The sequence below is a fragment of the Plectropomus leopardus genome, chromosome 4, assembly GCF_026936395.1.
Source record: "Plectropomus leopardus strain MGB_pleo_1.0 chromosome 4, ASM2693639v1, whole genome shotgun sequence".
Lineage (NCBI taxonomy): Eukaryota > Metazoa > Chordata > Actinopteri > Perciformes > Serranidae > Plectropomus > Plectropomus leopardus.
The window spans coordinates 22,558,718-22,586,381 of NC_142179.1; the positions used below are offsets into that span (position 1 = coordinate 22,558,718).

At 39.4% G+C, this 27,664-nt stretch overlaps 1 protein-coding gene across 1 annotated transcript in view; it reads left to right on the top strand.

Moving 5' to 3' along the window:
• Nucleotides 1–27,664, top strand: part of LOC148189781 (uncharacterized) — a 102,906-nt gene that overhangs the window by 13,730 nt on the left and 61,512 nt on the right. The window lies entirely within an intron of this gene.

Genomic DNA, 27,664 nt, shown 5'->3' on the forward strand with positions numbered 1-27,664 from the left:
GCCCATCACCATGCACAGCTCTATACTGGCTCCCCTTTGCCCCATTATTTACAAAAAAACTCCCTCTTCTCTCTTGGGGGATGAAAGGATACGGGAAAGACTTCAGAAAATTAACCTGCATTATCCTAGCATGTATATTAGATAGGAGTGGAACTAGAATGATTCCCATGAAGAATGCAATACAGTAAAGATTATACAATTTAGGTACAAGATTATAATTCATCACATATACATTTGTTATCATTAAAGGCATTTATTGAAACATTATCTTAAAATATCAAAATTATTTTGTGCCAAATCCGTTGTCTCATGACTCGCAGCCTTTTCATTCTATTAACTCTGATTAATTCTGTTTTACACCCCATTTCACTTTCATTATGTCTGTTTTATGGTCTCTTCACCAGGTTTCAACTACACAAGTAAAAGTTGATGTCCATAAGGTAAATATTGTTGTCAGGCATAACTCTGAACTCTGTAAATGGCCTGAACCCTCCTCTCTGTTCACATACACATACATTCTTGTGCTAAAAGCAATGTGTAGCCATGTTGTAGCCTTGTTGATTTATACGTACATTTGATACAAGACCATTAAATGTAAAAGGGGTCATAAAATGATGCAAGTTATACTTCGCCTCATCCTCTTTTGCTCTTCTTCCCTTTTTCCCCCTGTTGCATTTATTCTGTATATACATTCATGACCAACCCCCTAACCCTTTAAAAAAAGGATTTAAAGTTGTGTTATAAACATCAGCGACTAAGAGGGTAAGAGACTCATTTAGCTGATACCCACACTCCCCACAGTTAGAGTCTTCTACAGTTGCTGAAAATTGTACGAGTAAGTTTCTCTCACTCTCTACTGATGCTGTGAAGAAAGCAGAGACGACAGAGTAGCTCTGGGGAGTCAGGACATGATTTCGCGACCAGCCATGAGCACAGGGGGCCTGTGTGGTCTCTACTAAACGCTTTCTCAGCCGTCCGGATTGTCTTTGAAAGATGGCGAGGCTGGGAGAAGAGCGACACACTGCAGATGCTGTTCTGGACCTCTCCATCACTGGAGTTATTACAGCTGGGACAACTCTAGCTGTTTTCTTTCCCTCTGTCTCTCTCGTTCTCTCCTCTGCCCCGTCTGCCAATCCTTCAAACCCCACAGAGATGTCAACAGTGTACATGGTGGGCCTCGGTTGTATATTCTAAAGTCCCAGCGCGCCCTGGGCACATCCTCCCTGCCCCTGCCTCCAATCCTCTGGAGATCTAAGGAACTGTTATATAAGACGGCCATAGGCCCCGGTACACAGACTGAAATTATAAACACACATGGCCCTAATGTGAGGGCACAGAGACTCCTGACTCACACTGTGAGTTTAAACCAGAGCTCCGAGCACCTGTGGCAGCATCTGTGAGGTACTTGTGAGAATTTCAAAGCCAAACGTAATCCCCAATTACAGCAATTTTACTGTTAGCGACAAGATTGCTGTATACTGTAAAAGTGAGAGCATCCTTCCCCCTCAGCAACCAATCATACGTGAGAACATAACATGTGAACATGTGTTTGAAAAAAATTGACGTTTGTATTACAATATTCCCATTAAGTCCTTCTCGACCACAGAATTTGAAGAACAATAGGCAGCAGCAGCAGCTTTGGCAGTGTTCGAACAGGGTATGTGCATGCATAATGGAGGCATATAAGAAAACAGCACAATCAACAGAAAGAGCTACTTGGCATAACACTTGTTGTCAATCCATCAACACATATCTCAACCGTATTATGAAACTGTAAATATTTGGGTGGTCAACAAAATTGTTTTTGAAAGAGCTTGGCAGTTCATATGACAAAAGTGCGGCTCTGGGTTTGGAGAAACTGCATGGCTTGGACTCAGTGTGCGATTTCTGCTCAACATAAAAACTCAATCTTGTGCGCTGATGAAATGTGGGTGATGAAATGTTACATAATTGTTATAATTACCAGCTGCAGGAAGGGAAACATGTACAGTACTACAATGGCATGACTGAATCAAAAAAGGTGATGGATGGATAGACTTTCCACTTTCATAAACTCAATCCCCATAACATATCACTTCAGCTTTCATTTATGTTTTATCCCTTTTTCCTTTTCCATCTGCATGTCTTGCTCATCTACAAAAGCCAAGTAAACAATTTTTGACCATGACATGTTCTTCTTGACTCATGTAATAGAAGTAGATTTTTGTCTGGAGAGCGTCACTTGTGATGACTTGTCCAGGCAAAGACCTGGCTGATAAACTCTGACCATAGCCAGGTTTCCACCCCAATATCTAACAATAAAGCAAGCACTCATGTATGCATTTATATATGTATATATGTCCTTCATGCATGTCGAGAACAGTTCATATAATGTACTTCACATTTGGCAGCTGTATTCCTGGGCAACCAAGGACATGCAGTCAAATTTGGTCTCAGGGTACATTCAGTGTTAAACAAACAGTGTTTTTTGGGTCTGTTGAAAAAAACAGACAAACAGTGAGTTTCCATCCAATACTGTATAATCAATATTAGGAGTCTGCTCATCATGATAAGGGTGATGCTGATTCTCTCGACAGATCCTATTATACAGTTGCAGAAAAAGGAGGAGCAACACAATGATGTAATGAAAAAAAGTGACACTCAAATTTAAAATATTGAAAACGAAATTCAAATATGGCATTATTTCAAAGTATGTTCATAGACCGGTTTGTATGACGTCTTACAGAAATTCATGTACAACTGTTTGTATGATTTCATACGAATTAGCAATTCACAGATGGCATTACGTTCTTAAAATACAGTTACATAATTAATGTACAGTAAAAGAAGTTAGGTTAGGTTGAGCAGTGAAAATTTCTATGCGTCTTTAAGCTTAGGCAAGTACAGTCACTGTGATTATGGTCGGGAAAAGAAACATGGTGAGAACATATATTAAAATGACTCAAAGTTCACTGTTCAGGACTGCTTCCTCGTTAACTCCGGTCAGTGCATTGCTCAAATGATCGCAGTCTTTCGAAATAAATGGTATATATACAAATTTTAAGTGCATTCATTTTCCCAGGAAAAGGTATAAATCATTTATGAGAATGTCCTGGTTATTTAGAGGAAATGCACCAACTGGTGAAAAAAAATCCAATTGAGAACGGATTTGAATCCTTACGTTTACGAACTTACTGAGAACTTTTAGAGTATATATATTTATCAATACGTAGACCTAGGCCTAACTTTAAACATGCTTTATTGGGAGTCTCTGTTACAAAACAAGCAGCCCTGGAGAAAAGTATTGGCATCGTGAAGAATAGCACTTTTCTAGAATTGGCAATGTTAAGTAAATCTATTCATACAAGACATATCACAATAATGTATGTCCATTGTTATATATTTCTTAACACTGTATAATCTTGTGCATCTGTATGTGTGCACATTTGGGAGTACAGAATGTACTGGCCTGTATAGATGTAGATTGAATGTCTTGTGGCTTAGAGGAGACCCACCCAGAGACTCCTTCATGGGTCTGCTGTGTCAGAGCCAAGTCTCAGGGCCATGAGCACATTCACAGCTGGCTCTCTGCAGCCTGAGCTCCCAGCTCTTAGTGGTGGTACGGTTTTTGTTAACATGTAGCAGCTCTTTTAGTCCCGCGCCACCAGAGGCACGATGGTACGATCATGTCTGAAAAGTGACAGTCAGGACCTTTGGGGAGTATATTGTATAAACATTTCTGTAAGGCTGGACAGGAAAAGGTCAAAGCTGAACAAGCATGGGCTATCTCATGTTAGCCACATTCACATTAGCCTCCACCAAACATGTGGTCCTCATTATCTGCAGCAGTACTACACGTGATTAGACTTGGAAACATTTCTGAAGATGACGTGGGGATAATTCGCTGTTCGCTCCTGCTAACAAGGCAGCGATGCAACAATAAAGTGAGTGACTGTGGCTGTGAAAGGTCTGGGTGGGATGCGAAAGCAAAAGGGGTACATACGTGAGCAGAGCAGTTCTGACGCCACACAGCTGGTGTGTCACCGACTCATCTCCTCCATGTCAGAACAGGGAACAAAAGAGCATGATTTTTGTTTTTGTTTTTGTAATGGATTTTCTCTGTCATCAGATCTTGATTAGACATGGTTCCACACACGGTGGCCTTCACTTGGCTTCTCATGCTGTTCTTCGTGCTACATGTGGTCAGTGACTGAGTGATGGCCAGAATTTCAGTGGCAGCAGCATAGTGGAACTGTGGTTGGGTGTTATCAGCTGGCTTTGACACAGAGAAGCACAAGCCACAGTGCGGCAGTTGGGAAACACAGAAGGTGTAAATGATTTTTCATAGCCAAGTTTGTCAAAAGATCAAAAACCACATATTGACATTTTTTTAATCTAACTTGTGATGGATGTCTGATAATTGTGCCTGGCTAGATGCTTCAACATTATTTCTTTTCTGGTGTGCTGGGGATTTGTTTGATTTTGTTTCTCCTTTGTACTTGGTGTCCTTCCATCTGACATATCAATATCCAGTGTTGGAACGTGATTAAATACATTTGCTTTAGTACTGCACCACTGTGAAATGTTGAGGTGCTTGTACTTTTCCTGAGTGCTTCCTCTACTTTATACCTCTGCTCAATTACGATTTAGAAAAAGTATACTTTTTTCACAGCTGAGATTAGTTTGAAGATCAAGATTTTACATTCATGAAGCACATGATCACCTCATAAGAAGTGCAAATATGTTATAGAGGCAGTAATGTATGCACATACATCCATGTGTTCATGCATTTACATAAACAGACACACAATCTCACAAGGGGGAAAATGTGGCCATCAAGCCATGGGGAAATTTTTGCGGACTGATCAACTGACAGAAAGCTTCTGGGTGAGCTATAAGTTGCACAATATACAAAGTAGTTAAAATGAGCTTCACTTGGACGATTTATAACATTAAAAGACTGCTTTCACAGTACTACATTAGTAGAATACAATAATGATAACAGTCTAAAAGGAGGCATGCTGAGAAGTAGGAAGTACTTTTGCTTTTATAAGCCCATTGTAGGTACATTTGGCTTCGGTACAATTTTTTTTATCTACTTAAGTCAAAATATTAATATTAATCTTATACTTGTAATGGATTATATGTACACTGATGTATTAAATTGTATTTAAGTTGTACTTGAACCTGCAAAAAATTAGCATTACTTTTTGGGACACCTGGGGGCAGCAGAAAAAGTTTTGAAGAGAACATTGACATATTCTCACCTTTTTGGTTTTTTTGGTTCCCAGACTTTTGCTGCAGAGTGAGTGCTCTTGACTTTCACACTACTACTACTATTACGTACAAGCAGCTACATGCATGATGCAGCAACACAGAAGAGGACGAGACTCTGCACCTTGCGCTCTGATATAACATTGTCTTGTCTCTTCTGCTTAGAAGTGGTGAATTTAAAGATCCCAGCAACTAGATACGGCACAATTTCTGGCTTTTCCTTAATATACAGTTTAAACAAAAAATGTAGTTGTGCATATACGATCTGCCACTAGTGCTGTTAGCCTTTTGACATGAATGCGGTTTTTAAACTGAACGTCCTGCTGGACCCGTTCAAACTTAAAAACTCTACATGGAATAAAAGCAACTTGTCGAATATTCGATTCAACTGATATAATTCTGAGTGAGGTACAGTCCTAGCAAACTTGTTTGCAAACAGCAGCTTATTTACATATCCAGCAGTTACAGAGCATAAGTTGCCAATGTTTTAGAGTTTCTGGGCATCTAATTTATATATCCCAATAATGACTCTCTTTGAGCTCTGTTTTTGGCCTCCACCAACTCCTGAAGGAAATATTTGGCTCTGTAGTGGCTAATTCATTGTAAATCACAGCCTGCAGGCCAGTGGCAGCCTGTTCTGCCATTCTGTGTGCCCCTGAATATGACATAAAATGCATGCATTATATTTTAACTATTTGCATTCCATGTCTATACTTTTCTTTCAAAAGCTTACATTAAATGCTGGAGACTTAATCAAACTGTGCCACCTTAAAAGTGTCTGTCAGATTAGAGATGACAACTTGTGAAAAGCTAGTTTCTAGTTGCATGACAATTAATAGCAACTCAAGAGTGTTGTGGGAATTACATTTTGACATCAATGCTAGTGCTGTTAGCTAAATTTAGCGGACAACTCACAACTGCACTTTTTCCTGTGTGGCCCTAAATCATATGCTGGCTCCCTAAATGGGCACTCAGTCAAAACGCTGAGCAACCCTGCGTTAAATGCTTACTACATGTTCATCTAGTTGCTACCTAGTAGTACATGGGAGGAAAGGCAAAAGATCCCAATAACTCTCACAGCACTGTTCATACCCAATTAACCAGATGGGGCCACACACAGTATTCAGCATGCAGAACAGTCAGATTTAGGATTGTCTCTTTTTGGCATCTTAAATAGATAAAGGAAGCCAAGTCTCAATCAGTCCTCACTGAAAACCGATAGTTCTGTTCCAAAGAGTGTTATTTCTGTCTTCTGTCTTGAGATCCAAGCCAAGTTTCTGACATTGATGCATCACATACAATAAAACCTGTGTTATTTATATAAATATGTACAGTAGAACACACACTGGATTGCTTTACATCATAAGGTAATTGTTTCAATATTTAAATACTGCTGTGTCACAAGTAGCCATTTCTTCTGTATCCCTCTCTTCTCGATCCATCAGATGGTTTTCCTTCTTTCACTTGGCTGCCAAGTGCTTACTGCGGGGGGTCACGTGGGTGTATGGCTCCATGTTAGCTGCAGCTGCAGAGGACTGTGGGATAGTCGCTGCAGTTACACGAGTTGAGCAATCACATGCGTTATGTCAGCTCACAATATTAAATCATGTAATCAAGGGTCATTGTTCACCATTGGGTGCCTGGATATTGGCAGGGAGTTTACTGTCAGCAGCAAAAAAAAAAAGGTTTTTGATAGAGTTGATAAAATAAATTAATTGTGTCAATATGGATTGCTATGGAAAACAAATGTGATGACTTTCATTGTGACACCACTGACATTTGAAAAACTGAATCTTTATGGAGCCTCAGAAATGTCCAGAGATATTTATTGCCAGCATTTCTTTCAGTCTGTCCTTATAAGTAGGTTGGTGAAGATGCAGACGGCTTGAATTGGAAAGAATTAGTATTAACTTTTCTCCTAACGTCATCTGTAGTAAAAACTTAACAAGTGAGAGTGTGCAACAGTGTTATTGGCACATGCACATACACTCAGTTACTGACAGAATACACCCTGAAAGTACCTCTGTTGGACATGACTCAGAGCGGCATACGTATATCTGAGTCACAGCTCACAAAATAAATGGCCCATGGTTTGAATGCATCGGGAGGTTTAACTGGAATCTGCAACTGGATTCATTTGACCTGTGTTTGAGGTGAGCTAATGGAGTCTGGGTAGCCATAACACAGTGAGAAACACATGAAGATTGCCATGCTACCATGCAGAGCTAATATAGGCACGCAGTCTCCATCATTAACAGGAATCAGGAAAGAGGAAAAAATGAGAGGATTGTCATCGAAAGTGCATGCACAATAGCTGCCTAAATCTGCCAGTGTGGTAAGATTTTCACTGACAAGGTAGCATTCACAACAACACTGCTTAGCTTTTATAACTTTTTATCTTATTAAGTACATATCATACAGCAGTGGGCAAGCCAATGTCATATATAGTCCACAAATAACAACATACAGCATACAGCACCCTTTGTCCTAGACCTTCAGTCAGTTCCTTGGATCACTACTAGGTCCAAACCATATGCAAATGTTGGGTGTCGTGGTTTCCAACTTACAGAGACTTGACAGCTGCTTGAGACAGCTATTTCATCACAGTGAACTACATGTCTGCTTTCATTCTTGCCAAACTTGCAATATCGTCGTGTGGTAATGCAATGCAGACATTTCAAATCAATCTTCTCTTACAAATTTACAAAGTGGAAATATATTACCGAGCACTGATAGAATGACTTTGACAAAAGACATTAGTGTCCATCAAAACCACACGCAAAATGTTGAGTTATTTTAGTCAGAAAATTGACATTTTGCCTGCAGAAGAAAAAAGACAGAGGATTGTAAAGACAGGGGAGAATTTGTTTGAGCATAGAGGAGTTGGTGAGCACACTTGTAGTCATCAATTTTGAAACCATATCCCAGGTCTCCTCGTGCAAATACTTGGGTGTTTTTATCGATAGCTCACAGACCTGGAACATGCATGTTACAACAATATCTGGACTTCTTGCAGCAACTCAGAGTTTATGGTGTTGATCAGACGTTTATGGTGGTCTTTCATCAGGCTATCTTTGAGAGCCTAATGAGATATGGCATCACAGCTTGGGTCTCTGTCCTCTCTGTGTATATGAAATCCAAAGTAGTTGGACTCATGCAGACTACATGGAAGATAATTGGTGTAAGACAGTGTCCATCCCTGCAGTTTACCAAAATTCAGGCTGCTCAGAGGCAAGCCAGGAGAATAACAACCAACCCCTCCCATTAGATGATAAAGGGCTGATTAAATAGATTTAATAACTTATTTAACACTACTTATTTCATATCTGCTTTGACAATGTTTGACTTTTTTAAAATGCAAAGTGTATGGTATTTGTTCTTCTATCTCATTATGCTATTGCTCTTGTTTTTGATGTGTTTGTAGTGTTTTGAAAGTCCAGGAAGGCTGGGTAGGTGTTGGTGCATGAGACTGAAAAATGAATTATCTTTCCTTTCCCGTCCTTTCATTGTCTTTCCTTTATTTTACTCTTCTTACTTTACCTTGCCTTGCATTGTCTTTTTTTTCCCTTACTTGAATAAAAACAAATAAACGGCGGTAGATCAAATTAGGATGAAGTTAAGATGGAAACCAACAGAGCTTTATTTTTACTTATTTATTGACATGTGATTTATTTCCAGTGGCTGCAGATTTTTTGAAATAGTTTTTTAAGTCAATTTTTTGCATCAGTGTATCTTTTAGTATTATGTCCTTGAATGTGTTTCTTGTTTCCTGTTGCTGGTCTACCCTTGACTTTTATGTGGAATCTGTTTTATTAATGCAGCATGGTTGGAAGTCCCATCCAAACTTCCTACAATGTGGTACAACAAAGTGAATCATGACTCTTGAATCATATAATTTTGTCAAAATATGTTTGAAATTACTAAGTTTAAGAAGATGTTCATATTGTATTTAAATTAATGGATCTGCTGTATATAATAGACTGTTTTAAAAAAAAGTGTTAACTGTAACTTTGCTACATCTGTAGTAAAATGGGTTGTACACTAAGATTTAAACCCACTGGCATGGTTCTTTACAGCAATAACAGTACGTCTCTTTAAATATTTTGAGTGGAAAGCTATAAATTCCACACTGATGGAGTTGTGTAAAAGATAAACAAAATGGCGCCATGGAAACCTAGATGTAATTACAGTATGTTGTCAAAGCCCACACATTTCTCTTTAGGTTTTCTGGGATGCATTCACAGACCACACTGGCACAGTTAGGGAATGTAGTTGCGCTGGGAAATGTGTACATTCATCATTTATGGGAAGCCATTCTGAATCTGTTTTCTTCTGGTAATTTTTTTTGAAAAAGTTAGCACTAGTGTGACCTATAATGTGTCACAGTTTAAATGATTGCTGGCTTTCTTTGTCTTTACTAGGTCCTGCGGGCCTGTTTCTTCATTATTACTCATCTGTGCATTAAACTGTCCATCCTGAGCTATAAGTTAGACCTCTTGTACTGGAAAACTACTGTAGAAGTTGTGCAGTTAAAAGGGAGAGTATCTTAACATGCAGGTAGGAATGAAAAACTTTTGCTTTCCAGTAATGAGGTCTCTAAACTCAATTTCCTTTTATCCTCGTGAAATCATTATCACCCAATTTATTGTATTTAAAGAGATCTATGGTTGGAGTTTTAATAGATTTTTTGAAAAGCCTTGTTGAGCCACAATGAGTCTGGAGGCCAGAATGTGGTTGAAAACCTTTTACTTGAGAGGAAAGTTTAGCATTAAATTACAGTTGCAATATTGAGGGCTGGAATTGGAGATACTTTGGGTGGATTCATAGCAAATTAATGCGACCTTACCAATTTAATGAATAACACAGGAGCCAGTACTACAGCCATATGTGTTTTTTATTCATGATTGATTTAAGGAGCCATAAAAAGTCATATGATCTATGTAGACTTCAGGATCCCGACCAGAGTTTTGTCCAAGGACATGGGTGGGGTCACTCAGCCACCTGGCACTGTGAATAAAAGACAGACATCAGCTTCAATTCCCAGCATGCTGTTTACATTTCGCTTGAAACTAAAAAAGCAGGCTTTAGCACTGATTTGCAGATCAGAAACAGATGGTGTCTAAGCAAGAGCAAAACAACTGAAACTATAAGATGATCTAAGATAAGTGTCAAAAAAGTTAAAACTATTCTGACTTAAGGGAATCATAAGGAGCTGAAAACTGTCAGTTAACCAGTAGATCTGTAGCAATAAAGAAATCAGTTCACAGAACAGCTGGACAGGCATGTGAGTCGTCAAGTGATATTAAATCTCTCCCAGACCGGTAGTATGTGGTAGAAGTTATTTATACCATATGTGTTTGGAGGCTGAAGGTGAGGACTTGAGGAAGAAAAAGGCTTCAAGATAAGCTATATGATTTGTTTCAAGGCATGTGTTTAACAGAGAGCAGTCATTACTCCAGAGCAGTCCCTTCATTTATAAATGATTAGATTTAACAAACCCATTTAGTGAGCCAAACACAAAGGAAAAACTGATGAAGTTCTCTGATGAACAGCGCTTCTGCAGATGTTTAGAAAAGTCCCTCACTTATTAGCACTCATATAAAGCTTTTATCAAACAAAGTAAATGCCAAAATACACACACAACTAGTTATTGTAGCTCAGAAAGCAGTGTCTTGTCAGAAATACACAAATATTTAACCAAATACATGAAATACAACCTATAATGTTAAACAACTGCTTCGCCCAAGACTGATATATATGCAGAGAAATGTGTTTTGTTGAATGAAGTCAGTGAAGATTTTTGGACAATTATACCAATTCTCTAATGAAAGCTCACAATCAAAGCACAACATATGCAGGAACATGTTTTGCATGCACTCAGTTGCACCAGTTATTGACATGATGGAAATGCTTTCCACACATGAGTTGTTGATATTGGTGTACTTTGAAAGAAAATACACAGTGTTTCCAGAGTGTTTAAGCTGGTGATGCTGACCTGACCCGATATGAACTTTCCATTCATGATCAGAGATGAAAAGAAGACTTCTGCCTTGCATTGTGAGGTAAAAGAGCTGGGTGTGTTTCTGTTACCATGAGCTGTCACTATTTTGGCAGTTTAACTGACAATTGACATCATATTGAGTTGGAAGTTTAGATCTTGTGTCACAGATCCTGGCATTGAAGCCAAAACACATTGTAAATGTTGACATTAAAATGAATTACACCTGTTGTGAGTTGTGATATTGCATCTCTCAAATAAAGATTCTGGATTCTCACCAAGGTTTGCTATTTACCTTTTGTTTTTCAGTGAACAAATCACAGTCAAACTGTGTGCTTGCAGTCTCCATGTAGCCTCTTAGTTTAATCCTGGGGGTAGAACTGTCTGTAATTGTTTTCACTTATCGTTGCATATTGTTTACTCTGCCAAGGAGGTTATGTTTTTGGATTGGTTTGTTTGTTTGTCAGCAGGATTTAAGAAAAACCACTGACCTGATTTTCTTGAAACCTGGTCAAAGGGGTTAGCATGGACAAAGAAAATATTTCAATTTTAGAGAACATTTGAATAACACTGCAAATACACAAATTATGTCTAATTTTGTCAAGATTGCATGATAGGGCATTTGGCCTTTGCATAATAAATGCCATAAATCTTAAAATCCAGTAGATGGTAGGAAAGGTCAGTAGTGACAAACATAGTTAACTGTAGAAATACCACGATTCCTTATCACAATTCACATTCATGGGTACCAGTAATCCTCCAGAGCAGCCCAGACCGGTAGTTGTTAAAGGTGTAAAATGAGATGATGTCCTGCATTTTGATAGGCTCTTGGTTAAAAGAGTTAAACCCCTGCTGGAAATCTGGCTTTTATCTCATGGCTTTGAAGAAAGCAGGGAAGGCTGTCATCAGGGGCTGTGTTTCATGTCAGACTATGCACATGTGGGTTAAGTGCAGGTTTACCTGTCACCATGTTTGTTACGCTATGCTATGCCCAGTGGGGAAAGTTGTGAGTCAACACAAAAATAAGAAGCTATGTAGATTTTGGCAAAAAATTATGGTAATGATGGATATGATCTAAGACTCGTACCTCACAGCATTTGTAACATGTCCCACACAATCCTTAATCTGTCCACTCTGTCCAGTGTTTGGTTTGTTGGGACCTGGTAACCCTATAGGAGAACTGATACAATTATAACAATGCTTATTTTTCTAAGGTGTGGCTGTTGAAATGTAAACACACGTGTCGTATGCAACTAATTATACTCTTACTCGAATTCAAATGTGAATCGTCATCTATAGATTCCACCAGAGATATCTAGGAAAAATATTTGAACTTTAATTTCTGGAGAAAAATTTGCACTTTGTAGACTTCAACCACATGTAATTCTGATCTTCCATACCCTTTATCTATTAGTTTGGAAATATATCCAGACATATATTAGTTGCGCTTTCAGATTTGCATATAACAGAAGACTGGACTTATGGGCTTGTTGGAGGTTTGTATTCCCTCTAGTTTACTTATGAAACTGCTGTTAAAAAGGGATGGCTAACTCACTGTAATGCTGAGATGGTTAAATCACCTAAAGGTCTAGTGTGTAGGATTTAGGTGAGGTTGCAGAACTAAAACTTCTTCCATTTGCCAAGTGTGTAGGAGAACTAAGGTGGCTGATGAGAAAAGCGAAGAGCCTTATCCAGAGCCAGTGTTTGTTGCACAGTGTGTGTTCTATGGCAGACTCCATGGAAGAAGATGCACTCTCTATGTAGATATAAACAGCTCATTCTAAGGTAATGAAAAACACAGCAATTCTTATTTTCAGGGTATTATAAACTAATGACAACATTGTAATGAATGTCACATATGTAGCTGTCTGTGCAGAGTGACACTTCTGAAATGGTCGATAATCCTTTAGCCAACAGTGCAACAGCATCCAAGAGAATTCCCCCATTGCCCCCAAACCCCAACTCCCTGCTCACCCCCCCTCCCCTGCTACATCTCTTCTCACAGAGGATCCTTTGTGTAACAGGAAGCAGTGTGAAAAGAGAGAAGAAATGGGAGAGGGATGAATTTGTTCCATCCTCTCCTCTTGTCGATCCTGCTAAACAGACCCCTGTGTGACACTAAATAATCCTTGGATGGAGAGACGGTGGTAAACTTAGTATTAATCTCTCAACATTGCTGGAGTAATAATTACAGCCCAACCTGATACACAAACTGTGGCCTCTTTACTCAAAATCATTTACAACCTCTCTGCTTTCCTTCATCAACAATATAATAGCAAACATGAGGCACAGAAATTGCAGGTAAATAAATAAAAAAACAAATACATGATTTCCCAGAATCTGGGGAACATAATACTCAGAAAAAGAAAGAAAAATGATCATTACATTTTATTACATTATTACTGTAAAAAAAACTCTCCATACTGATCTTTTATTTGAACTTTCACTCATTACTAGTTTTATAGCAACGCTGGAGCTTTTCCCAGCATCTTTGGAGGCACACAGTGTTGTATTAGCGGCAAACTCCGTGTGGCTGAGTGTGATCACACTCCAAGGTTAAGTATGATGGTTTAAGGTCAATGATTCATAGATACTTTGACGTACTTTACACAGCATGACAGACTATAAATTGTTCGTTAACAGTTTTGAAGTAGTAACGTTCAGCAAAAGAGTATTTCACTTTTACGAGGATGCCTTAACACTCCCCACCCCCAAATGAATGACTAAGCGGGAATTGGGAAAGAGTATCTTTTGTGGGTATCCACCCCTGAATTTCCACAGTGTTTGGTTGTATCAGTAAACCTTCAATCTCTGCACTTTCAGACCAAGATATATCTTATTCCTGTTTTCTGTTCATGCAGCAAAGTAAACACAATTTCAATGGAAGTGCCTTTGAGCAGTCCCAATACAGGGACCTGGGGTGGGGGCTGAGGTTAAGAGGACCACCCTACAATTTTGTATAGACAGGAAGGCCACCCCCAAACCTCAAATGGGTTCAGGGACAGTGTTATGGTACAATGCCCAGCTGTTCTTATTTTCCACGGAGGTCCCCGAGATTTGCAAAAACTGGAGAAACATGTGCGTTTAATGCAGACTGTTAAATGGGTGGCAGTTATCTGTTCTCCTGTGTTCTTAAGCAGTGACATAACGTTCCTTTGTCTCCACATGAAATGCAGCAAATTATGTACAAATATCTGTCTATTCACTCGAGCTACATTTATTGCCAAGTTAAAGATCACAAACGCATCCCTTGGTGCATAGCTCAGGATGTTTTATTCCCACAAGAAAGACACTTTTTCTCCAATAATAATGAAATAAAAAGCACAGAAGCTATGATCCAGAATTTGTTTTGCAATCAAGTCCAAGAAAGTCCAAAAAAGATTTCCGCCATAGCTGTCCAACACTGGTGTGTTCTGGGCAAAGTAACAACTCTTTTTTTTATAGCCGGACTGTGTAATGCTCTCTTCATGCCCATTCCCTTTCATTCTCCTCACAGTCTGTTTCCCATTCACCCTTGCCCCCTTACACCTCCTTTCTTCTTAACCACTAAGCTATATCCTCTTTCAAACTGCTCCTCCTTCTTTGCCCACGAGATAATCGTTACTATACAAACCAGTGTCATTTGATTTAAAAAAAAATACTGAGCCACAAAGATCACCTATAGCACATATACAAGGGTGCAAAAGGAGTTGAAAATTGGACACATGACTCATGGGGTCTTGAATACAACAGTCTTTTCATTTGCTCCTGTCCTGCCCTTGAAACCCTTTTACAGCTTCTGCTAGCGTATCTCTGTTCTAAATCAGCCTGGCTAACTGCGCTGCCATTTTAACAGTGATGTGCAGCTGCCTCTAGCTACTTCCCTGTTCTTCACTGCAACATGAGAATAGCTTCCACATGGCCCCAACAGAGGAGTTCAGTGAGAACAATGGAGGGATGAAGAGACTAGTCCTTGACAGCAAAGTAGATTCAGTTTTTCCCCAAAAACATGCTTTAACCCTTTGAAACCAAAGCAAATTGGCTTGATTTTTTTCAAAAACATGGGAAGACGATGAGCAAAAAAAGAAATTGATAAAACAAACAAGAAAATAATCCGACAACAAGCACGCAAAAAATGTTTCAATTTGCCTTTTTTCACGTTTTTGAATGCAATCAAAACAATTTGTTCAGAATCCGAAGGTTTCAATACTTTTAAAAGGCATCTGAATGCAGCACAAGAAAAGCAATGTTGCCTCAGGTTTCAAAGGGATGTAAAGTTGTGTTTTGTCCTTCACAGAGAAAAGCAACTGCAGTCTGCTTTAATTCATGCTTTTTACAGTTGTTTCCAATATTGACTAAGTTCTACTGCATAGAAAAATTATCTAGGCATCCACTCAAGTGTACCCCTAATCTACTCCTGTAGCATAATCCAAATGTATTCTGTCCGTCTGTGTACTCAGTATGTTCCAACCACCCATATTTTCTCCAAAATATGGCCAAATACACTGCATGCGTCAGCAGCTTCTGTTGGCTGCATGCGACAAATGTAAGCAAATGCAGTCACCCCACATCTGTGTATTTACTTAAAAGAAAAACAGAGAATCATCAGTCGTTTCTATTGCACGGCTCTTCTGACATAATATTTCAAGGCTCGATCTCATACACCCCTAGCCCTAGCCCTTACCCATCTGTTTTGTGCATTCATGCCTAGGGGTCGGGTGTCTCGATTCTTGTTGGGATAAAGGTTCAACAAAAGAAACCCACAAATACATTTTCTTCATAATGAATACATACAAATGATGATAACCATTTTAGAATTTTAGTTAAATGTAATTTAACTGATTGCAGTCCTTTTCTCTACATCAATCATAACAAAATAAATAGCTGGAATGCATATTTCTTGGCAGCTAACTAGCTAACAAAGCTAGATGGTGGTACTATGGTCATTTTGCTAACCTGTGAACTTCTTTGCCTTTTATCGTGCTGCAGTAATTTAAACCTGCAATCCCTTCTTCTGGCAGTTAAACTAAAAACAACAACACCATTGACACGTGCATACGTACGTCGATACGTCATAGCTCGCCAAAGTTGATTTTATAAAGCAAAACGATCCGCACAGGATGTTTTATTTTGAAATTTGACATGGTCCAATGCAGTTGTGTTCGTGACTTCCCATTGGCATGCTTTGCAGCTTGAAGCAGCAAGCCTTTCCCTTACTGCGGCTTCAGCCAATGGTTTCCACGCTGAAACGGTGGATAGATTGTTGATACGAAATGACTCCGTTCACGATCAGAATTTAATCCATGCACTTTGGAAAGTCAAGGGAAGCCTCACTAACCGCGCTAACCGGGACGCAATCTCAGGATGGCAAAATCATGACCCACCCTCCTCTGTCTGATTGGCTCGCCTAATATTCTTACTGTGAACCTAATCAATTGTTAACTATTCCTGCTTCAGCTTCCTGACCGTAGTCAGTGAGCACAGGGTAGATTTGTTTACCTCCAGGGCCGAAGTAACTTTGGGGTTAACCTCCTTCACTTCAAGTAGCAGCTAGAAAGAAAACACTGGAGCTCCAATTGGTCTTGAGGAGAAGCAGCATTCATTAAGTGAAAACTGTGACTTACACTGCACATTTATTTCCCTAAACTCTGATGCATTCACTGACACTCATATCACCTGCTCGCATACTTTCACTCAACCACTCACACTATACGCTCATATATACACACACTGCCAGGTCTCTAAAGGAGCCATGCCAATCTTATAACACAAGCTAACCAATGATGACAGAATACTTGCCAATCAGAAGCAGCATAGGGCGAGTCATGACTTCTGCCTTCTCCAAGGGAAAAAAATACAATGTACTTCACCATCCTACGCAACCCTCGCAAACATTTTGGCCTGACAGGGGGGTCTCGTTGACTTGGCGGTGTGCCATTGTTAGGGAAACATTGATGCCTGTAGCCCAAGCAAAATTACCACTGCAGAATATGGCATATTTGCAATGTTCAGCAACATTCATCTTGTCTATTTTTTATAAACACCAGCGTCATAAAGATGTATTAGGATCCTGAAGGGTTGCCCTGCTGTCTGGATAATTTTCAACCACTCCACTTGTAAGTTTGTTCCCAGGGGGCAAAGTAGCACTAAAAAATGAGGGTTAAAAATCTGAAATTGGATTTGGCCCAAATTGGGCATTTAGTGTATGCAAAATAATTTTTCTATTAATACAGAGGAAAGATTCTGGGGAGATGCCAATGTATCTCAATGTTCACCTTAAATGCATCAGTGACTCAGCAGCAGATTCCACCTCAGATGCTCTTTTCAAACAAATGCAGGACACACTTGAGGAACCATATGTGTGACTTTTTGTCCAGTGCTGGCATATAGTTGCAATATGCCTAAGCTCCACAGTTCACTTCAAAGAAACACTGTAAAACCATAACTTTTTGTGTGTGTAAAGATGGGTGGAGGTCAGCTTTGTGCTCACTGAGTTCATCTGTATTGGATAAGAAGCCAGATGCTGCAGCTAACGAAAACAAGGCACACCAAACTGACAATAGAGGCTGCTATAGGATGAAGTTACCTCATGATATTCATTAAGATATCCCAATGGGTAAGACTGTAAGAGAAAGCCTTCACGTTGATATGATTATTCCGCTCTATGGGGTCTAATTTTTATAGGACATAACTTTCTTGTCCTGGACCACGTGCATGCTGAAGTCCCTCCTGGGCAATAAAGCTCATTGGCTACTGCACATCAGGCTGTTTCCATTCTGTTCCTCTGCCTTTCCCAGCAGCAGGTACTAATGTGACAAAAACACATACTCCTGGAAAACCTGTGAAGGCTTGATGTTAAATGCATTATTTAAAAAAAATATGGCAGGATATTAAAACCTGGTGCTGCCATCTGTCTTGTTTCATTGTTAGTTATGGTAACAGGCTCCACAGAGGTTATTTTCCTTTCAGAGCCATCTGACGCAATGTGGAAACTCTGAATGTGCCTTTAGGTTATCAGTATGTCAAATAAGACAACATGCACCCTAATGTTTGAAATCTGTTAGTAAAAGCTAAAAATGCTGTGAATCACTATATGGGCTAAATGTTATTTCCCTTTTTTTTTTATTTCTTATGTCAGTGCTTGAGCAGGGCATATTTTTTTTTCCAACCAAGGCATTTCAACACCTACACATGCTATGCACGGGTGGTTTAACATGATGTATGTTAAACAGTATGAAGTTTTAGTGCATGACACCAGGCACAGGACCACAGCAGTGGTTACTTTTCACAAACAGTAAGGGAAGTAGGAAGTAATTAAATATCAAGTGTAATTTCCTGTGGTTGTTGGATTTATTAATGCTAAGCCAGTGTAGTCATGGTCAGATTTATTCATTTTGGAGGCTGCTTTAGGTTGACCCTGAATGCTATTTGTAAAACTGTAGTTATATGTCCTTTTGATAATTTTCACTAGTATTTGTAACTCCCCACCCACAGCCCATCACTCACACAACAAGACCTTGGTGTACAAATTCAGTATTGGCACTTAACTCTATGGGAAGGAGCCAGTCACAATGTTGGCTGTTCTCTTGTTTTAAATACTTTCTCCATGCTTTACATCAAGGCTAAATAAACAGCACCAAAACTCAGGTTAACTCGAAGTGAAATTCTGCACTAGGACCTCGTTGATGTTTTGATTAATCTCACATCTACTGCAGAGTGTGAAAAGAAACCTGTCTGCACAGCAGGAGAAAGCAGGAAATGGATTAAGGTATCCTCTCTGCAACATAAAGCTGATTCAGCAGAGACTGAGGTTATAGCTGTGTCAGTCTTTCTGAGTCACTCTCAGCATGAGCTGCTCAGCTTTGAGGGAGGCCCAAATTTGCCGTCTGTAACAAGTGGACCCCAGTAGGCCTCAGTAAGATTACGTAACCCAGTAGTCCTGCCATCTACTTACACCATCAGGACTGTAATGTGCTTCCCCTGCATGCAGAGGAGGTGGAACTAAAATAGGTAACATATGGATAAAATATATAGAGTATCCCGTGGATATTCTTTAAGCTGAATATGTAGGAGCATAATAAATGTGCTGAATATGTAAAAACATAAAGAAATAATAGATGTATAAAGCCTTTAGGTCGATGTTCTGTGCTTTCATAGATTTGGATTTTGGAATCAATGTGCACCAAAACAGATTAAACCCATTACATGGCCCCTTAAATGTATGATATTCTGAACAGTTTGTCTTTTGCATACGGTATGTTTTGAATTGTGCTGAAAGCCCTTCGATGCCAACTAATTGATGATGAAGGGGCTTTTTTAGCTTTTAAGATTCTTTGGCTTAGATCACAGCTTTAGAAACAACCGCTATTCTGCTGCTCTGTTGTGCTGCTGCAAATGATTCCACTCAACACTGATCCATTGTTACAAAAAATGGGGGGAAAAAAACATTTGGTACCACTTAATTCTGAGGGGTCCCATATGCTTCCTTTAACATCTAGAGCTGCAGGGAGGGACACCTGAGATTTGTCTTTATATGATAATGTTCTGTGGGAATATTTATCTGATTGGCTTTTAGAACAAAGCAGGGGAAGTAAAAACAAATAAAAATCTAAACATACATTTTCAAGTCTGAAATATAAGCAGTCTGCAGCGTCCAGCAAATCTCACAATCCAGCAAGAGCCCTTCCTGGCTCATTGCCTCGCCTTACCCACAAATGGCCTCTGTACATTGCCAAGGTTGCTAGACGCAGCTCAAGTGCAATGCAAATTTACGTCCGAATTACTGTATACAATACATCTGTATTGTCTGACTAACTGTTTCCGCAGCTTACATTGACTGTCGTGGTTGCTGACATGCTGTGCATGTTTTTTTCCTTTGGAGCTTCCCGTACGAACTCACATGCATGACACATAGCTGGAAACTATAACTTCAGTGGTGTGCTGACAGCTTACAGAATTTACACGTGACGCACAAACAACTCTCCACAGCAGGGGCACTTAACACTGATGTGAGGGCTGCTATTCAGTGGTTCATTTAGGTCAGGCACGCTGTCAGAGAGGGTCAAAGGGGCTATGGGGGACCATGCAAAGTTGACCTTAAATGGGATCAATTCACCTACAATAATTTACTTTTTGACTTCTCTCACTGAAAACGTAACTTTTTGTTTGTTTAATTAATAAGCAGCAGCCTAACTGCCTAAGTCAAAATTCTTCACCAATATCAAGGGCTCAAAAAAGAGAAGCCAGGGTTCAAGAAAACAGGAACACAAAAGGAGCAGAGAGGCTATGGAAAAATGTCTGCCCTCCCCCCATATAAAAAAAAAGAAACCCAGGTAAGACAGGCAAAGCTGAACATAGCAAATGGGAGCTCTGGAGACTAGCAAATAAAACCTGCTGTAGTGGGTTCCTCCATTTGTAAGGCATCTATTGGTTACAACCAAGTGGCAACATCCCAGAGTGTAAAACAAAGTCAATACGGAAGTGCCACAAACTGCAATTTATCAAATGGTCTCTTGAGGCTAGCTCTGAAACAAAGTAAATCCCCATAGACACCTACATTAAAATACCCAACTCTACAGCAGAAATGTTTACAGCCCCAACAGTCTTTGAGTTGCATATATTAGGTATGACTGGGAGAATGAGACTCCTGTGGATTCATAAGCCCAGTTGTATACTTGTGTGATTATGTTAGTCCCCTTATTAAGTAATTGCAGTAAATTCATTGCAGCAACACTATGTGAAATTGCCCGTGTCTGTATTTGAGTTAAGGGTAGATTGGTGGTGGTGGTGGTGCTTGAGTGGGTGTGGATGGTGGGTCCATATTTCTCATTTCTGGCCTGATTCAGGTACAAATAAATAGCACATAAAGTTAATCTAATGACAGCCTGCAGACACTGCGCTGCAGGATTTGGTAGAGACAAACTGCGGTAGAATTGGTTGAGTACCAGGTGCTGGGGTGTTGCCAGACATTTCTCATTTATGCTTCTCTAATGGTATATAAAAAAAAAGCATGGGCAGATTTTCTTTCTTCACTGAAAAAATAATAAGTAAACTATCCATCATTTGAGTCAGCTTATACTGTGCAGGGCCAATGGGGAGTGGAGTCTCTCCCAGCTCAAACTGTGCAAGAGGTGGGGTACAGCTTTGGAGTGTAGACAGAAAACTATACATCTCATATTCACACCTTTAAATTTAGAGTTTCCAGTTCACCGAAACTGTGAATAAACACTCACAGACACAGGGTAAAACATGCAAACTCTATACAAAAGCTCCACATGGTAGATTTAAACCCAGGACCTCTTCCTGTGAGGTGACAACCAGCACACAACCCCACAATAAATCTAAATTATGATGAATTACATACAAGAAGTACACATGTGAAATAGAGACAGGCGGGTACTAAAAATAAAGCATAATATATTTCACATGTCACTAACTAAATTGGCAATGACAGGATAATGAAATCTTAAATGTAGTTGAAACTCCCAGAGCACTTCCTCTTAATACAAGCAAAAAAAAAAACGATTAATGTGCCCTGGCCTCTACTGGCCTAATAGGAGCACAGCACTTAATTGGCTGAGCCACCGCACAAGTTGGTCAACAAAATGACATGATCAGTGGACTATGACTGATGTTTCAGTAGTTTCACTGGTACAGCTCAATCATGTCTTATATACAGTTGATCCCTCTCACTAATCCTGCAGCATTAGCACTGTGCTACCTGACCTGCAGAAGAAAAAAAAACTCCTTTCTGGCTCTCAGCTACATTTTTTTTCTTGGCTAACATGAAATATTCCTAGAATTACATAATGATTCTTGTATACATAGAAAACTCAAAAGTCACATTTTTTTTTACTGATTGTAAACCCATGCTCATTAGCTTGGTTGGTTCCAATGCCTATTAAGTCTGCTGTTATTGTTACAGCAATATATGGGCAGACTAAAGGCATGGCTCTCAAAATGGAAGTGGCTGAGTGGGTGGCAATAGCTAAGGGTGCTAACAGCATGAACTGTGATAACAGCTGATTTTCTTGCATGTCCCGGTGACCACAGAATCACAGAAAAATGGATAAAATTCTTCTGGCTTTGAGGAGAGCATAGATAGATTTAACTTGAAGTTCAGTTCAAGGTTTTGGCAAAAATACATGTGTTTGGAAAGCCTTTAGCAAAAGACCAGCTAGATGAGACAACGAGTTTTGTGAGATGGATGGGTGGATATATAGATAGATAGATAGATAGATAGATAGATGGAAAGAGTGGAAAGTTTTGCTGTTGTTAAACATGGCCCCACTTTGCTTAAATTCATCAAGAACTTTATCCATTTTTCTGTTTTCTTTGTTAACCATGGAGGCATGTCTCCTTCTCCAATTCAGCATAACAAGGGATGAATCATTGATATTCAAATAGTCATTTGGGAGGTGAAGTATTCCTTTTACCAGTGTTTCCGGTGTGATTTCCAAAGCGCTGAACTGAATAATGGCCAACCTCTCCTTCTCACCCAACTACATAAAACATTTTCCCCCAAATGTCATAGCTTGGTACTGCTCCACACTTCTTGCAGTAAAACCTGCCCTGTATGTGCAGTAAATGGGCTCCAAAATGACGCCTTAAAAATGTGTTCTAATTCCTTCAAACAGCCTCACACTGGGGTTTCCTTATACATATTGCAGTGACCTTGTTGGCTAATCATCTTGTGAATCATTTATTTTGCGTTACTACTGTACATATTGTAGTTCCATAAAAGGCCAACATGATTTCCAGCAGCCAGGTCAACTTGAGTGTCATGGCACAAAATGCATCACAGAAACATTTTAGCCACAGGCTATATATTACTGAAAAAACTTTACCCCAGTAGCCCGTTCAAGTGGTTTCGAGCGCTGGTTAATGACTGGATTAAGCAGTAATGGCTGATATTGTTAAACCAACACTGTGAAATGTGATAAAGAACTATACTGATTATCACAGACCCTCAAAGGATCCTATAAATTGTTGTGCATTGTGACACAATGGTGTAACATTATGTAATCGCCGAAATGTAAATCTCTGGCTGTCTTCAGAGAGCAGTGTGACTCAACATACTGATAGAAAACATACGTGAAAATAAATCCTGGCCGTGGGATTGGCAATGTATTGGAAATGATGACAGATGACGAAGATTAATGAAATGAAGAGCACATATTGTTCTTGGTCAGCGGTCCCACAGTATGTCCTGTCATATAAGATGCACTGCAAACCCCAGCAGAGCATCAGCATCATATAGTTGGCAGCGAAATGCATGCAGCTGTGCTCTTTATCAATGTCTTCCTCTGCTCTGTATTCTCTAAAATCATGCCAGTACAAAACTCAAGACAGTATAGACACTTACTGTATGGCGAATTGCCTTCCTCTACTGGAAAACTATTATAAATGTATAATGAAAAAGAATAAAGAGTGATATATAATCTGGAATAAGTGAGGATCCATAGAGATATTGAAAGCAAACCTGGGGCACTAAGGGTAGAAAGTTTTATTACCTTTGCATGGTGATAAAACTACACCACTGACATTTTAAGTGTGTCTGTGGAAAAAAAAAATCTTCCTTAAATATAATCTGGTGGGAGCAAAGCAGCAATTTGGGATTACAAAGACATGTAAAACATATGATATGGCAGTGCAATGGCCACTGACCAGTTATATTTACTATATTTATATATAGTCTTTGTCAAACAGGAAGAAAACCACTGACTTATAGTCTTTGTGATGTGCTGGTTCTGTCAGTGTCTTAGTCTGTTGGAATTATGTCTCTTCAAAACTAAGACAAAGAGAGATTTTTCATTTATTTGTTTCCCAAAACCCACCAAACTAAAGCATCAGACTAAATAAACTTCAGCAAAGTTGTTTTTTTTTCTTTCATCATAGACCAGAAATTCAAATTTCTGACTTTAACATACAGCGATTATGTTTATTTCCAATTGATTAACCATACTACTTTAGAATCTTTCCCACCCATAAGATGCAGCACCCCTCATGAAAGTGACTCAGATTACAAAAGATTTGAACGGTCATAGGATTGCTTCAGTGAAATACAGCGTATTTTTCATGTCAGATTCCGCCTTAAGCCCCAGCATAATTCCTTGAGCAAATTCCCTGCGTAGCTTGTGGCAAATCAGCAGCTGGGTGAGAAGACAAGATGGATCGCTGGAGTGACAGCAAGCAAAACACCCACAGAAGAGCTCAGAAAAGCTGCGTGACTGCACAGACAGGCTGCGATGCAAACACAGATGTGCACACTGACACACAAAGCCAGTGACGGACTCATACATGGATTCAACATGTGTGCGTCTGTGAGGCACACACTCGCACGTTTGTATTGTTGTGATGTCCTTCCAGTGATACTCTTTTTCTCATATGTGCAGATTTCAGATTTTCAAGGGGGATATGTCCTCAATATGTGGAATATATGCATTGCCCCCCAACACCCTGAAAGTAGCAGAGGACTGGTATCATTTGGCAGAATTTGAAGCCTAAAAAAACACAAGGCAGAAAATAAAGTGTCTAATTCTAAAGGAATTCTGGTGGATGACCCACATACCTCCTGTTTCATATATTTTTTAAAATAATACCTATGCTCTTGCCTTTTCTTATCCCTCATTTGAGTTTAAATTCAACTTTAACCTAGCACCAAATGCATTTCTTCGCCAGAATCCTGTTGAAGAACTGAGCACTAAAACAAACACAGAGTTTTCCCCTGAAACCATTTGACCCTGTGTTCTGCATCCTCCGTGTGGTAGTAAATCAGAAACCAGTACCTAGCCAATGCAAAGTTGAAAGGAAACCAGGACTTTCCAAGCTGTGAACATATAGTATGTATATGTACAGTGTTTATTACTGTAACAGTAAAACAAGCTTACCCAATTATCTTCACACACATACATGCACAGAGCACACGTGAGTGGTGTTTAACGGTGACGCAAGCACAGCCTGTAAAGACCGTGTGGATTCAGCTGTGCGCCAACTCAAGGCAGAAGACACGGTGCAGTTTTAGTAGCGATGAGAGAGTTTGACTAAACAGTAACGCCCATCATGCAGAAATGGCACGTGTGCGCTTGGTCACAGGGAAGTCTGTCCAACTACTTTTCTTTATATCCATAATTGGACACTTTTAATGTAGAAACTGTGCATATCATCAGTTGGGAATGTTTTCTAATCTAATCAACAGTTAATTGCTCTTAATACAAAAAACTGAAGCACACCTTCCCAAAAAAAAGAAAAAAAAAAAACAGACCAAAAAAGTAACAGAATGCAGCCCAGAACAAATGAGCACCAGCTTTGAAAGTGTGTGTGACATGTTGACATTAATATAAAATGTTACCCCTGAGGAAGTGACTTAGTCATGGTAATTGGAAGCAAACTTCAAAACAAATGCACAGAGTTCAAAAAGAGACCCTCCCCTGCTTCCTCTGTGAATGTAATGACTCTCCTTCACACTCCCCGGGCACAATGTGACATTCATACCAATCAGGCTCAGTCTGCCACAAAAACACTTATGCTTTCTTTCTCCCATATCTGCCCTCCACGTCTTTGCATTTTTATTTTGTATTATTTCCAGATTTTTCAAAAGGACTTATTGTACTAACATGCACCAAAATGGGACACATTTCACTCCTCACATAAAGTAAGTAATCAATAAGAGCATCCTGTTTCTTATTACATATCTATGAAGTTAAAATAGAAAAGGGTGTTGAGTCACTGTAAAAGTAAATGTACAAAGGTGCAGAGAGAGCTATTTCCAGATACTGCTAAATTGTTAGTGGAACTGAGAGCACGGACAAGAATCCTTGGCAAAACAATCCCGAAGGCTACAAGGTTGTTTCTCAACATGACAACGAAAAACAGCACCAGCAACAACAGTTTATAGTGCACCACAAAAAACCTGACATTTCTGTAAGTTGTGCCTGTGCTGTGCAGTAGAGTCATGACAAATGAGGGGACACTGAGTGGAATCCAGGTGACATTCTTTGGCTGACTGCCTTTTCTCTGCCCACCCAGGGGAGTAATTTCACACTGTTGAGAGGCTCCTGCGCACATTTTTCAAACGGAGAGAGAGGAAGCAGCTGGAATGGATGGTAGCATTTGATTTCCCATGTGTGCGGTGCACCTGATGATAGGTCCGGCTTTGAGAAGTTTCATGGATTATAGAACTCTGGAGTTTTCTGAAAACGGCTTCACGAGGTGAAATGAACTCTCTCTGGGTAGAAAGAAGACAGAAAGCACATCTGCAATTTTAGTTTAAAAATGAATCTCAAAAGCGCCTGTCTTTTGTTTTTGCCCTTTCGTTTTGCTCTTCAGCTTCTCTCCTCAGCGATTTAAGAAAGCAGGGAGAAGACGACAGACTACACGGCAGAAGTCTCTGATATAGGGACGACACCAACCCTATCTTTTTTCTGGGTGAATTCTCATAAGGATTATCTATGGTTATTCTTCTATTTTTTGACAGGTCGATTGAACAGCTCTAGCTTGTTTTCTCTCCTAAGATAGGACCCAGAGCCATGGAAAACACTTTGTCTGCTATCATCAAAGGCCACAATAATCCCTTGTGCTGAGATATATAGGCTACTGTCATAAGAAAGCAAAGAAAAAGCGAGTGGACATGAGAGGAATACAAGAACATAAAACAGCAGAAAAGAAGTGCTTTTAATGTTTCTTAGACCAGGTTTTCTTACACAGGCCTGTCCTGAATGTCCTGATTATTTTACCTCTACCATAACATTCACACAATAGCTTTCCTGTATGATCAAAGCTTAGCCATTAACATATACAATGTAGGAATATAATTTCTGCTGACTAAAGAAATTTGCAGTTTGTAGACTGTAAAGTAGCCCCTCAGAGCCTCTTTGGATATACCACCGTCGTTATATGGAGAAATGCCTTGGGCAGAGAAGCTGCTGAAAATGAGCCAGTGTTAGAATCCTTTAAAGCTGCTTTTAACTACCACTAAGGTTTTGGCTCAGTGTGTTTGCTCCTGCACTAATTTATATCTGTCAGTGTGCAAGGAGCAGAGGAGAAACACCTCGGGTATGATGTGGGAAAGGTTCAGTGAATGGGCCCATTCTATTCATATTTGCTCAAAGTCAAAGGTCAAACACAAACATTTTGAACTTGTATGTTGCATGCAAGCAGAGCAGAGAATATCTTGGACACAATGTTCCTAATGAGTGGGGTTAAGTTATACTCAATTGATCCTAATAAACAGGTCTTCATAAGTTTCCTAATGCTATCAAACTATTGTGAAATAACCAATTTGCATATTTTTGCACAAAGATTGTCTACATGACAGGAGAATATAGTCTCTATGAATTTCATTCTCCATCACAAAGAAGATATGTGAGGATAATACTGTATTTATATACTGAACAACACAATTTAAAGCTATACTTTGACAGTTTTCAAGCAGAT